At 36.6% G+C, this 7,145-nt stretch overlaps 1 long non-coding RNA gene across 1 annotated transcript; it reads right to left on the bottom strand.

Moving 5' to 3' along the window:
* Nucleotides 1-596: 596 nt before the first annotated feature.
* On the bottom strand, nt 597-6,255 carry LOC107693904 (uncharacterized). The gene is made up of 3 exons (XR_001634805.1): nt 6,188-6,255; nt 3,923-3,927; nt 597-608 (listed from the first exon to the last, which is right to left on the bottom strand). It is a non-coding gene; the product is annotated as an uncharacterized LOC107693904 (long non-coding RNA).
* Between the last annotated feature and the right edge of the window lie 890 nt (nt 6,256-7,145).

A 7,145-nucleotide genomic window follows, 5' to 3' on the forward strand; every position in this document is an offset into this window, starting at 1 on the left:
ATGAAACATATATATTTTAGACATTTAAAAAAAAAAATATATATATAGAGAATGTATTTATTATTATTACTATGCATATATACATAAAGGTATTTATGTTATGTAAATATAAATATAAATTTAAACGCATATTTATGTACAAATAAGGCTGTATTGACAGAATAGCAACCATTATTGCATTTACAGTGTGTGTGTGTGTGTGTGTGTGTTTGAGCACATAGTTTGCACTGGCACCATATTTGTCTGCAAATTCAAGAAACTGAAATCTTACATTTCATTTCTCCAATCTCATGTGTCGGTGAATCTGAGCACAGAGCCCCTGCACATATAATTTGTCAATAGTTTATAGATTTTCCATATCGTACAGCAAACTTGACCCTTTCTCTTGGCAAATCAATTAGGCGCAGTCAGCCACTTAACGCAGAGGCTCTCTAATGTATATCTCCAGTTTTGAGAGCGGAGCTCCATGCAAATATAACGTAAGACAGGGATGCATTAAGCCCTCCCCATCAGGCACAATAATGGATTAAAGTCCGCAGTCGCTCCGCAGTTTGCCAGTCAATGGTCTTTATTTTCAGCATCAACCCAATTTCATCTTCTTCTGCTGCCTTTGGAAGCAGTCGATTTGCCGTCAATTGCGATCTCAGGCAGCGGCATTAATGCGCGCCCACAAAAGGATGACAGACCGCATTATCACCTCACTTGCTTTCAAATTAGAGTGGACCGCTGCCTCGGCGCAGCTTGTGACTGGTTAACACTATCAGCTATTTGTTGTGATTGGCCCTAATTCGCGGTGTCTAAAGATTTCATCAGGCATTTGATGAGTGAAATAAACCACTGCCCACAGGGAAATTGCTCTGATTAATAGAATTAGACATTGGAGGGGAATCAATACGAGAGAGGCGGTCACGTGGGGACGGGCCGAGCTGCCCATCATTTCGCCTGCCGTTGGTTTGGGCTGCCAATTAACAGGTTCTGTGTGTGAGACTCAAGAAAGCGGGGATTAGCAGTCGGCTGATGCTAAGGAAAGCGCCAATCTGTTCGGATAAATGGCCGGACCATATGGGTCCCGTTGGACGTGGATTACTTCAATGGCCTCGATGCGATTCTTCTCCGCGGAAAGTACGGGATAGCAAACTATAGCCTACTCTTCATGTGTCTTTTCATTTAAAGAGCGGCCTGTTCCTCCTCCCTACACTTTTAACCACTTAAGTGCACTCAGATGGGCATCGCCTCCTCCGCCGCACCTCTGCCCCCGACCACACCGCCCCTTCCACCCCCTTCGTGTCCGATCCCACTCCTTTACATTACATTAAAAGCTTCTGTCGGCTGGTGACTTGCGTGAACCCCTTCGTCCATACGATTCAGCCATTACCGCGGGGCTATCGGGAGCATCTAGTGTCCTTGTGAGAGGGGGATAGAAATAAACCCAGGCCCACTCTCGGTGGACGCTCATAATGCCTATATTCACTCTTTAATTCTCTTCCCATCTGCTTTCCCCAGATGCCGGTTGCCGAGATAGAACAGCTCATAAAAATGTAAATGAATTCTATTAGATTTAAGTGGTTGTTTGTAAATATAAGTCTATGTGGCGTCACTGGTGTCAATTAGGTAGTGTGAGCGCATTCTCCCGCAGATGTTTAACTTAGCATGATGGATTCGTTCAAATGGATGTTGTTTTTTTAGTCCTCTGGGTGCCCTGACCTAAAACAGAAAACTCAAATAACTGTTTCTCTCAAGAACAGCTATAGAAACCTGGCTGTTTACAGCAAGGCTATAGATGAGTTTTCGAATCCTCATTCAGTACGACAAAATTCGTTAAAAGAATTACTATGACCTGCAATTATAATAAAATATATATGTTCGGAACAAAATGTAAAAAATAACCACTAATATTAATAATATTCAAGGTAAACATGATTTTCATTAGAACACCTGCTGTACTTACAAAAAGAATGCCCTCTGGTGGCAAGAAATGGTAGTAAATTAAAGGCTTAACATCACAATGCAATGTATCATGCACAAGGTGCACAGGCAATAGTATATAAAAAGCATCTACTATTGGTGCATTATTGTCATGCCAGTTGTCACATTTATTACTGGAATTTAAAATAAAGCTTTCTATTTTAATATATTTAATGTAGCCTAATTTATTCCTTATTTGCTGTAGAAACATTTTTATCAATGTTGAAAACAGATTTGCTGCTTAATATTTTTGTGGAAACTGATTTTTTTTCAGGATCCTTTGTTGAATAGCACAATGTAACAAAAATTAGTTTCACTTAATTTTTTTATGGTTCTGTAATTCTCTGGTGCGAATTATTATTGTACTATTTATTTTCACGTAGCTTCAATATTTTGGTAAATGTTTAGGTCAGGTAAATTTTAGGCCTTCTAGCATTAATTATGAAACATTGGTTTAGTTGGATAACATTGGATAAGTTTTTGTTTTTTTTTCTACTAATTTTGCATGATTTTTTTTTTTTTAATTGAGCTAATTTGGGTGAGAACATTCTAGAATTATCTGTAACATTCTGGAATATTCTGTAACATTCTAGTTGTTTTTCTGGGACATTCCAAAACATTGTGGGACTAGTCATAAAAGACAAAAATCATCCAACGTACACTTCTGAAGTTTTGGACGACTGGCTTTTGGTAGGCTAACTATTTATTTTACACTGTTGTTAGCTGTTGTTATTGTTTACGTAATTTTTACGCATGAGTAATAACAGACTACCTTGTATAAGTTGTCAACATATTTGTTTAGTTTACATGACCACTGTTAATGATACACAAAAACTAATCTGCTTTTCGTATTCAGCATGTCAAACTTCATAAAGAAACATTAAAAATAAAAGCAAAACAAAACCTTTATAAAAAATGGTTTCACAGTGTAGTTCAAAGGAAGAGAAAATCTGAAATAATATTTTGTAACATTACAAATGACTTTGCTGTCAATTTTTAATAATTTAATGCTACTATTTTTATTAAAGCACTAACTTTTTTTCCTCTGAATTAAATAAATAAATAAATCTTACTGACTTTTGAAGGGTAGTGAAATTTTATTGTGCCAAGTAGCCTAATCGTCTGAGATTAAACAGATGTTTTTTTAAAGCCACAATACGTAAACACATTTATAACAGAAACCAGTGCCCAAAGTCTTTCCCTACTCTCCTCCAAGAGCTGGTTTTACGCTCTTTGTTTCTCCATTTCTTGTTGAAGTATAAAACAGTAAGTTTGAGGTGAGTGTTTGAAGACACTGTCCTCTAGTGGTTATAAAATGAAGTGTTAAATTATGGTCAAGCCTCATTTCAATCAATTAGAGAAAAATGATTATAATTTTGCATACATTATAGGAAATCTTGATGTTTTTTCTAGGCTGTCAGTCAGATCAAATTAACAACAAGGGTTTATAAAAAATGCTAATACCCTGAAAAATCAGAGTCATGAGGGCTTGTTATAAGCAGTTCAGTAGGTGACAGGTCAGATAGACAGTATGTTTAATTCGTATCCGTCCTAGACATACAGGCTCCCAGAAAGCTAGATCTCTCACCCCTCAGCGGTCTCTCCTCTAGATCAACTGTCTGTATCTGTAAGACCTCTAACCCCTTCCCAGTCCCTCTGCATCTCCCTCTAAATGAAGCTACATCACCTTGTGTTTCCCATATCCAAATTACACATTGGCTTCTAGTTGAATCCGCCGTGTCCACTCTGCTAATCCCAAATTAATGGGTAAAATCTGCATGGGACAGAGAGCTGCATTGTGAGATAAAACAGCAGGTGCTTTGGAGTAACGGTTAGGGAAGAAAAATGAGCACGAATTAATCACTAAAGATTTGTTCCTCTCGCTTTCATCTTTAGTAGATCTGGAGTCATGCGGTCTAATGGTCTTAACAGCACACACTCTCTCTCTCTCACACACACATACTGTACAAACTGTATGTGCTATTGCCCTACACCAACCCACCCCTTACAGGAAACTTTGTGCATTTTTACTTTCTCAAAAAAACTCATTCTGTATGATTTATAAGCTTGTTTCCTCATGGGGACCTCAAAAATGTCCCCACAAGGTCATAAATTACTAGTATTACTATCCTTGTGGGGACAGTTGGTCCCCATAACGTGATAAATACCAGGTACACACATACACACACACACACACACACCACTAAATGGTCTGACAGGAGTGTTGCATGCCCTGTGAGCTCTGGCACCTCTTCTGTCGCATCCATTTAGCCTTGTGATTGCTCTGTGTACGTTAGAAAATCATTTAACTACACGGCCAAAAACATTCAATAACACCAGACACCAAAACTGCTCCTTTCAGACAGTTTTATGGGTAGCCTTGGGTCAGTTAGACTTCCTCGAATTATGTAAGTGTCTCTGAGTAGATGGCAAATAGCAAGGACAAGAACTCTTATTTTTTTGCAGTTCACCACAGTTGCGCAAAATCTATCTATCTATCTCTATCCATCCATCCATCCATCCATCCATCCATCCATCCATCAGTGTTGGGATTACTTTGGAAATGTAATAGGTTACAGATTGCAAGGTACCCTATCTAAAATGTAATAAGTAGTGTAACTTTTTCAATTACTGTAGTAAAGTAATGTAACGGATTACATTTGATTACTTTTTGATTACTTTTCAAAATTTCTATTGTTTTCAACTGTTAATAATTTTCAGACATGTAAACCAGGCAGGGTTAACCTTATAGTATTAAACACTGATTACTCTCATTTGCGAAATCCTTCATCACTTGAATTAAGATTATAATAATTAAATTTTTAAAGCACAGCCACCACAAAATCAGAAAAACTTTTGAGATCATTCTGAGGTTAAATACAGATTTAAAACCATAAAAATAAATAATTTAGTAGCTATGATAGCCTACTGATTTTGAAATCAAATATTTGCATAGTTATGACAGGAAACACTGGTATCTAACAATGGCTTGGAAAAAAAAAAACAATCTTAATAAAATAAAAATAGGAAATAAAGCAGTTATCGAATAAGCATGTGTCCTATTCTGTGTACTAAACTCCTGGTGTTTCATATTTTAGATCAGTCAATGCAATTTATGAAAGAAATCAGCTAAATCTGTATGTGGGGGTGTGTGATGCAACTCTCTTTGTAATCGTTAACATTTTTATAAGTAATTGTAATTTACACATTTTTTCTCAGTAACTGTAACTGATTACAGTTACATGTATTTTGTAATTAAAGTACGTAAACTTTTAACTTTAAACTTTTACCCCCCAAAACTTTTAAACAAGGCTTTCATAAAGATAACTTTTTAGCCTTTTATTCATTTTATTTTGAATTTTTGTCATATTTTCGTGTCATTATTTAAGCTTTTTATCTCAATGTCATATTTTATATTTTGTATTATAATTTTGATATTTTATCTATTAATACTGATTTGATATGCCATAATATATGACTTTTACATTTCATTATTTTGAATATTATAACCATGATTTACCAAAGCATTTTTTTTTTTATTTGTATTCTTCTTTCTCACATTCAAATTCAAACTGTGATTTTACATCCTGTTTATACCTGAATTCAAATTCAGTTTAAAATCTGGGGTTTAATGGGAATTTAAAAGCCATTTTAAATTCTAAATGGCACACAACCTGGCATTTCACTTAAACTGTCCTGTGTTGTGACAATTTTGTTTAATTGTCTGTGATTTTTGTAAAGTACAAATCTTAAAGGTTATAAAACAACATGTTTAATCATTTCACAAGAATTAGAAATGTAAAAAATGTTATATCAAATACCCCTACATATGTTTCATTCTTCTAAAGGGTGCCTAAATACACTGAGAGCAGCTTTTCCCATGTTCCCTGTAAATGACTGCCTATGAGTCATGCTGCTCAGGGTAAGAGACGGAATTATAGTCAAAGTGATTTCATGCCTGTGCTTGAGTCATTGTGCACTTCACACGCATATAGAATTGAGTGTTCAAGCAAAGCTGCAATGCTCATGGGTGATGTACAAAAAACCTAGCTGAACAGAAACTAGCACAGTTTGCTAGTTAAATACTGTTTTTAGATGACTTTGAATCTTTCTGATTATAGCAATGTTTCAAGGAAATGTAAGATTTTCAAGTAGACTACACAAATTATAAAGAGGAAACAACAATATTCACTATATGCTGATCCTTCACATGCCATTCCACAAAAGAAGATATTTTGAAGAATGCTGATAACCAAACTGACGATAGCCATTGACGTCCATATTACGAAAAAAAGTCAATGGCTACCGTCAACTGTTTATTCTTCAAAATATCTTCTTTTGTGTTCAGCAGAAGAAAGAAAGTCATACAGGTTTAGAACAACTTGAGGGCGAGTAAATGATTGAATGAAATGAGTTTTCATTTTTGGGTGAACTATCACTTTAAGATGCCATAGAAAGCGGATTTCGAGCATAGACTGTGTAAAAACATGGACGTAGTGTCCGTGACGCCACCCGTAGATTTCCGAGGAACGTTTTTAAAACTCAAAGTGGGCGGAGCGGGCCGTCGCCATCTTGGCAGCGCGTCACCGCGCGTCACTCCCGGATAATCGAAAATGGGCAAAGAGGCGGGAGCTGGGTGCTGAAACCACGCCCACCTAGCTCGACAGAGGTGACAGCAGCGGCAATCCACCTGTCACTGAAGTGGCCACGCCCTTAATTATGCTGAATTTTAAGGCATAATATAATTTAAACGGATGAGTTATAAAAAAATTCACCCCCCTCACAGTTGTCATGAAGGGCAAAATTAGCTATATAGACCAAAATAATTTTTTGAACCAGGCTGTAAACATATTTTTTCTGCTGTAAAGTTGGGCATTTTAACATTAATATGGGACTGACTTTTGCAGCCAGCCTCTAGCGGCCAGTTGACGAATTACAGTTTAAATCACTTCCTTGTTGGCTTCAGGAGAGAGAGCGGGAGGTTGCCGCTTGATTGCGAGTCATACAATCCAAACATCTGACATTCATCCAAAACGAGTTATGAGACTGGTTATCCAACTGTTAATAGTGATTTATTGGTCCTATTTTCCAATACAATTGCTTTAAACATATAGAAAGATGATCAAAAATGTGCTGAGATGCTAACTGCCAGTGCTGCTTTACTGTACATACCGGTATAT

The sequence above is a fragment of the Sinocyclocheilus anshuiensis genome, unplaced genomic scaffold, assembly GCF_001515605.1.
Source record: "Sinocyclocheilus anshuiensis isolate Anshui unplaced genomic scaffold, SAMN03320099.WGS_v1.1 scaffold694, whole genome shotgun sequence".
NCBI lineage: Eukaryota > Metazoa > Chordata > Actinopteri > Cypriniformes > Cyprinidae > Sinocyclocheilus > Sinocyclocheilus anshuiensis.